This window comes from Solanum verrucosum, unplaced genomic scaffold, assembly GCF_900185275.1.
Source record: "Solanum verrucosum unplaced genomic scaffold, falcon-dt-bn FXZP01000295.1, whole genome shotgun sequence".
Lineage (NCBI taxonomy): Eukaryota > Viridiplantae > Streptophyta > Magnoliopsida > Solanales > Solanaceae > Solanum > Solanum verrucosum.
The window spans coordinates 1,207,428-1,214,852 of record NW_026019924.1 but is presented as its reverse complement, the minus strand read 5'-3'; the positions used below and the strand labels follow the sequence as shown (position 1 = coordinate 1,214,852).

Below are 7,425 nucleotides of genomic sequence, written 5' to 3'. Positions count from 1 at the left end.
AACACTTAAATATCAGAGAACACATCATTTATAATTTATTACTCACACTCCTTTTCTTTCCACGGAGATACGAGTTATTTTAGAAGTTTTTAAAAGTCGGGGTGTTACAATACAAATATTGTTTTACTTTTCAAAAAAAGGTAAAACACAAGGACCACACAGTTTTCAATCTTCAAAAATAAAAGATTTCTAGAACATTTGTAAAGTTAACAATAACAATTCAGCTTCTATGTCAAATCTTCATTACTGCTTTCATCGCCTTCTTCGATTTCATCACCTACATATAGTTAGAAAAATTATAAATAATTTAGCATTTTTTTTTAACAACTTAATGGCTAAACAGTAGTCATATATTACAAAGTTATTACTCTATATCTAAGACATACATCTAAACTCAATAAATTCAAATATCATTAAACTATATGGAGTATGGACTAATCTCAAACTTTTCTGCAACTTCATTGCTGGCATAGATGCTTCAGCCTGGGGAGTTGGAAGTCTATAATCCCAAAATGAATGCATGTATCTCATCCCAACTGGAGACGGTGTAAAGAATACCATACATCCCCCTCCAACCAAAACAACTACCTTCAGCTAGTTCTCTCTGTTTTGTTACCAAACCAGAGAAGAAAGGAACAAAAGAAATACCAAACTGGTCACCATCATGTATGTGTAATGTTAAATAAATTTTCTAGTGATAATTTTGTTTTAAGAATTGCAAGCAAAGTTGCAGCTCACCACAAAATTGTTTTGGTGTAAAATTGGCTTCTAAGGATTTCTTTCTACTTGCATTTTTTGTGTATAAGCTGAATACAGATGGCAACACAATGACTAATCTGGGCAAGATTGGAGGTGCAGGTATTTTGAGGGATTGGCAGGGTAACATTATCTATGAATTCTTTATTCCTCTCGGCTTAGGAACTAATAATCAGGTGGAGATTCAAGCATACAGAGAGAAGGAAATCTACATGATATTTGGTGAACTAGAGAAAGCATATGGTAGTGCCTGTAAAGTAGATAAAGATGTTTGAAATATTATTGTATGAAACTTATATAAAATATATATGTATTTTAAGTTAAACTTATTTAATATAACATTTGAATGGTGATGAGGATAGACTAGGGACATTAAACATGGCTAAGTGGGTTCATGACTAGTCTTGTAACAGTGGAGTACTTTTGTAAAGATTTGTAGAAATTCTTATAGAGAGATGGAAATCTCCATGATATTTGGTGAACTAGAGAAAGCATATGGTAGTTAATGAGTCCACAAATTGAACTCATCTAGGGCTATATTTTAATAGAAATTGTGTCCGCAAATGCTTAATTTATCTTAATATTTGATGAAAACTTTTAAGTTTTAGGTATTGAAGTTTTAAGGAAAGCATGGACAGTACGTCGCAAAAAGAAATGAGAAGGCTGAAAAGAACGAAGAAATGAAGGCCTGAGGATCGCCGAGTCCACTTTCCGAGTCGCCAAAGGATCTTACTTTGCCTTTTGTTCCACTGTGTTGATCCCTGAAGAAAAGGATCAAGTCGGCGGAAAAACGGAGCAGTCGGTGCATCGCGAGAAGTTCTGCAAAACAGTACCATGTCGCCCAATGATCCATAGCACGACGATGTTGAAGGTTGGTGCAAGACGACGATGAACTACACGGAAGGGTGAATTGCCGAGTTAATCGGCGATTCCGACTAATGACGCCGAATGATCCACTGCAGCACAAGTCTATGGTAACTATAAATACTAGTTAGAGTTTTAGTTTTAATTGTGGAGCCGTTATTATAATTTTTACGTAGAGTAGTACTTTTGGATATTTTTGCTCTATGTTTGAGAGGGTTTAGAAGACTTGAAGAAGAAGAGGGTTTAATCTTCTAGATTTGGAGTTGGGTCTCTTGGATTCTTCATTATTGGCATGTAACAAGACTTAAATCTTCATACCCATTTAAATGCAAGTTCATTTAGGTATAAATTTCTACCTCTTGATGTGTGGCTAAAAACCCCAATTCTTGGGCTGTGATTTAGTGAATATGGGTTAAGATAATTGTTGGGTCTAGCTTGTTGATATTCTATTTGTAGTTTAAATGTGATTTCGTTTAGTGGTTATGGTTAGATTTAATGAATTTGTAGTTGCAAATACAAGTTTATTTATGTGTTTTTGGCTTGCTCGAGAGAGATGTCATAAAACTAAAACCACTAAATTGATGGCTAGTATCTGTGGGTCGACATGAGGTTCAGCTTGAGAGAGTGAACCCTAGTCCAATATCTACACACTCAGCTCCAGAGAGTGAGTGGGTTAAGGCGGAGGCTAGTCTTCACGTAGCAAATGGGTGTTCGAAGGAACGCATTTGAAACGGGTTAAGTTGCTCGACAGAGAGCTTTTCCCCTTTAAAGTCTAGCCTAGTCACAATTATTCAATGAATCTTCCATCAAAAGCATGTACCCAATAATCTAGATTAACCTATATTCCCGTCACATCCCAAGGATCCCCTCTCATTATTTAGAAACCCTTGTTTATTTTGTTGTTTTGACTTACTAGTGACAAAAACCCTCCACTGTTAATTAACGCTCTTTTGTCCCCCCCTCTTTAATTTACAATGTTTTTACTCGTTCATATCTTTAGCTACGACTAGTCAGAACGAATTTTTATGTTTCTATAAATTCTCAAAACCACTCTCTTGGGACGATCCCATCCCTTGGTTGGGTTATTATACTATTGCACGATCGTAGACATTTGCATTGGAAGTTGTGTCCTAGATTACGCAAACATCAGTAGTGCCAGTAGACTAGTTCGAAAATAAAGAATCCATATCAAATATAAATATGAAAAAGGATAGTTCAAAGGAGTAGTTACAAGTGTGAGAAAAGTGGGTAGAGATACAAAGAGATTTTCATTGAATGCAGTGCCTAACAAAGTAAGAGAACATTTTACAGAATGGTGGCAGGAACAACAATGTTATATTGATGTGAATGTACTATCTCAACACTGAAATATATCTAGAAGATGAATGTTTAGAAATGCACAAACTAATTTGGATATCCAGTTGAACAAGATTGGACAAATCTTGAAACAACTACATCAGATTGGACATAAAGGATAAAATAAGAAAAAATATCACTGAAGATGGTTTGACCATGTGGAATTGGTTTGTTGTAGGTGTGACATTATGATTATTGAAGGTGATTAAAGAGGATAAGGTAGAGATAGAATCAAATAGAAGGAGGCTATATGAAAAACCGTATGATTTATTGTAACCAATGTAGATTTAGTTAATAATAGAAGATATTGGAAGCAAAGGAACCATATGGACAGTGCGAGCTCGTTGAAATTAAGGTTTAGTTGTTTTTACTGTTACATTAAATCCGGTGCCTGTCAGGAATCTTATACATTGGCTAAATCACATCAGCCACCCTCCATTGGCACTTCAATAGTGTATTCAAGACTTTCAAAGGCTTACAAATCAACTGGAAATCTTCAAGTGCAATCACATCTATAGAGAGGCAAACTATACAGCTGACTTCCTATCTAAATAGAGTCATAACACCGACATTCTACATCAATTTTAAACTGCCCAGGTTGGCTAAATGAAGCCATGTTTTAGGAAAATTGGGTTTGACTAATTTTAGGAGGAAAGGGTTGAAAAGAATCAAACATCCTCCCTGATCCTTGCTCTTGGAAGTATCATAGATGTCTCTATGAAATTTTGAATTCTTATCCTGTTAAAGCAAACTATTCTATGTGTAATATTCTTTTTGGACAGTTTTAAGTTGTGTTGTTTCAGTACAATTTCACCACAAATATGCTCCACAATTTAGTACATTATACGTCAAAATAAAAGTGCAGATGTCAACACATTCACATTTTCAGAGTACTTCAGCTTTAATGCCATATTTTAGCATAAAATTTATGCAGATTTTAGCTAGGACTCTAAAAATTTCACAATAATAATTTGCACAATGACCACATTTACATTAAGCAGGCAAACAAAGTCAACAACTGAACCACCAACGTAAATTGTACTAAACTGTAGTAACTCTTGGAAGGTCTTTGGTTTAACACTTTCCAGAGGCAGGCTGCGATTATTGTGATTTTCTTCCACAACCATTGAAAAATACTTGACTGCCACATCTCTTTTTTTAAATCACTAATTCACGCTACATCTTTCATCACTATCACCAAGAACAGTTCCATTCCATTTATCGCAATTTTCTTCCACAACCAAAGAACATACTTCACCACACCCTTGACATCACCATCAATAGGAGAATGAAGAAGAAGAGAAAGAAAAAGAATCGCAATAGAAAAATAAACAAATTCGGACCAGAGAAAGGAAATAGAGTTGAAACAGAAACATAAAGAAGAAGAAGAAACAGTCAAAACATGGAATTAGAGACACCAACCTTGCTCGGCCGCTTGAACAAAAGTAGGTTCGCTTGGTAAAGGAATAGACAAAGCTTCCAGTATGTTAGGATCAATTAATCCCGCATGCTTAAGTTTTGTAATTATCTCTGCAATAACTTCTTGTCGCACAATTTTCTTTTGTTCCTCCATTTGTTTCTCCATTTTCTACATCCTTTCTACCATTTGTTGCTTTGCATCAGTTGTGGCATTTAAAGTTGATTCCAAATTGCCAACTTTTTCTTTCAAAGTAGTCTTTGTAACTACTACTCCATATAGTCTTAGGCATCCCTGATGCTCAGGACCCATGACGGTTGAAAATGCATCAACATACTTGCCATTTGTTCTCATTTGTTTTTCAATTTCCTCCATTTCAGCCTACAAAAGCACATCTAACAAACACAATCGTATAGATTAAAATTTAAAATAAATAACTTATCTGAATTAAAAATTTGAAAATAGACAGTACTCATACAATTTTACTAATAATATTTTCATTCGAATCATTGTACAAATGCTAGGATTTTCTTGTTTTTGTAACCACAAAGAGATCCTTAGATGATACTGTCTCCTTATCTTTCTTTTATTCACATTGCAATGTATATAAGAAATTATTTAAATGCCATGTTAAGACTATATTGTAAATAAGAGAACACACCAGCTTATTACGGACTAAAGTGAAACTCTTTTCGCCAGCAGTGTGTGGATTCATCAGCTTTTTTCTATTCTTAGTATTTGTTTCAAACATTTTCTGCAAAGAAGTGAATCAATAATGTTAACCGAAGGCATATTAGTGCTACATAGTGTACTAGACGAGGTTAATATCTCAATATTTCTTTTTTAACAAGTTCAACTGAATAAAAAGAGCGAGAAAACAGATTTGGTAAGCTGCAACAATTATCCAAATGACAACATGAGCGAATCAATAATGTGTCTTGTAAACAAGTTGGTTTAATTGTGACTACCACACCAATGAAGAAAGAAGCTGCAACATATTACAACAGAGAAGAGACAATAAAAGAAAAAATAAAGCAACAACAAAAATGATATCACAAAAGAGATCACAAAATGAATAAGCTGAAAATTTGATATTATGAACTACATCTTTACGTTGAAATTTTCAGACTTCCAATATCTGAGGAGCTCTCTAAATTGTCATTCTGCAATATGAACATGCCTTTTTGCCATTTGAACTTCATCATTATCATATGGATCGTAATAAGTCATCTTAAAATCACTTCTATGTCTTCTCCAAGCCTCTAGAATTGTTAGCATAGTCCAATTGTACGCAGCTTCAGGAATAATGTATTTCTCCTATAAGTTTGTGTCATTCGCATAGCCAATAGAAGTAAAATACTTTTACAAATAATTTAATATTGTAAACTACAAACCTTGTTATAATCCTATAAATGTTGTTTGGTGTCCATGCTCCTCCAATCAAATATATCAAATGGGAAAAGAGTAGCATTTCTAGCCAATGTTCCTAGGAAGCTACTTAATTCTATGACAACATCATCAGTAGGACCAACATGCTGAATTTCCCTTTTCAGAACAATCAATTTACGTTCTTTTCGGGCATGTACATTATGCTTTTGCGTTCTACCTCTTTTATTTTGACTGGAAACATCTTCAGCTATAAGAAATTACAAGAAATATAATTAGAAATCATGGATACATTAAATAGGATTCTAAGCTTATTTGGTACCTTGTTCTTCAGGTTGATCAGTTGTTTGAGGAGTGACAGGATTCATTTGCACTTGATCCTTTGAAGGTAGGTCCTAGACAGGCTGCTCCTCTACAGATTGTCTATTTGTTTCAGATTGTGGTGCTACTGGTTGTTGTACTTCATGTAATTTAAGCAGATGTCCTTTCTGACACTATGTAGCTTGAACAATTTCATTTGTTGTCAATAACCGCCATTTCTTATTTTCCAAGAATGATAACGATCTTGGTTTAGCGAATGTCTTATTTTTTGCTTTTTTGTTTCTTTTTGAAGGTTCTTGTTGACTCATGACTATTCAAACCTGTGTAAAAAATAGCACTAGAGAAGTTAAAAAGTATAACAGAGTACACCTACACTTAAACATAATCACCAAGGTCTTACAAATAACATGTTTTAGCAGTAAAATTTGAAACCAAGTATTTAACTCTATTTAATAATCATATCAGTTATATGAAACAAAGAGCTAAAACCAAAATGTACCCTTAGGTAGCAATAGTAGCATCAACATATTATCAAGAGCTTAGAAGAAAATAAATATAAAACTAGTTTGAATTAGTTTGAAATCTAACTTTTGAAAGCCTAGTACTTAATGACCTCAATGGGATTTTAATGAAATGACAGAAGATCTAAAGAGAAGTATTAGCAAAGAAATATTCAAAGAATCATTATAAAGAGATAAGAACCTGGTGTTTTGGACCTTGATAAAGAGATAAGAACCTAGGGCTTTGCTGGTCCACTGTGATGTTGAAGATTACTTTGAGAAACTGCAGAAAGAAGAATAATGAAAATGAATAAGAGAGAAAAAAGCCTTAGTAAAAGTAATAATTCCAAAACAAGAAATGATGGACTAGAAAGAAAGATTTCATAACATATCCAACAATTTTTAGCACATGCGTATTATTAAAGTTGCAGTAATTTAGAGATAACTTTAAAAAGAAACACATTAATAGAAATAAAAAGAGGAGATATCAATAGAGTACAATCAACATTCATAATTTATATGATGCAACTCATAAGGATATTCATTACTTAAAATAAAAAAACCAAGAAGAGAATGTATTTGAACAAGTTCACAAGATCTTTTGTCAATAAACAGCTTCCATCAAATCCCAATCAGTATCATCAAAGTCATCCTCATCTTCTGATGTTTCCATAGCTACATCTTGTGAATGTTGTGCAATGGAAGGAACATTGATGATATCAATAGGGAGATTTTCTCTCGACCATCTAACATCTACATCATGTAATCTTTCTGATGAACCAATATCATCATTAGGCTCTCTCCAAAATGTTTCTTCAATATTAG

At 33.7% G+C, this 7,425-nt stretch overlaps 1 pseudogene; it reads right to left on the bottom strand.

Annotated features, from left to right (window-relative positions):
• Positions 1 to 227: 227 nt before the first annotated feature.
• On the bottom strand, positions 228 to 5,144 carry LOC125827389 (uncharacterized; annotated as a pseudogene).
• Between the last annotated feature and the right edge of the window lie 2,281 nt (positions 5,145 to 7,425).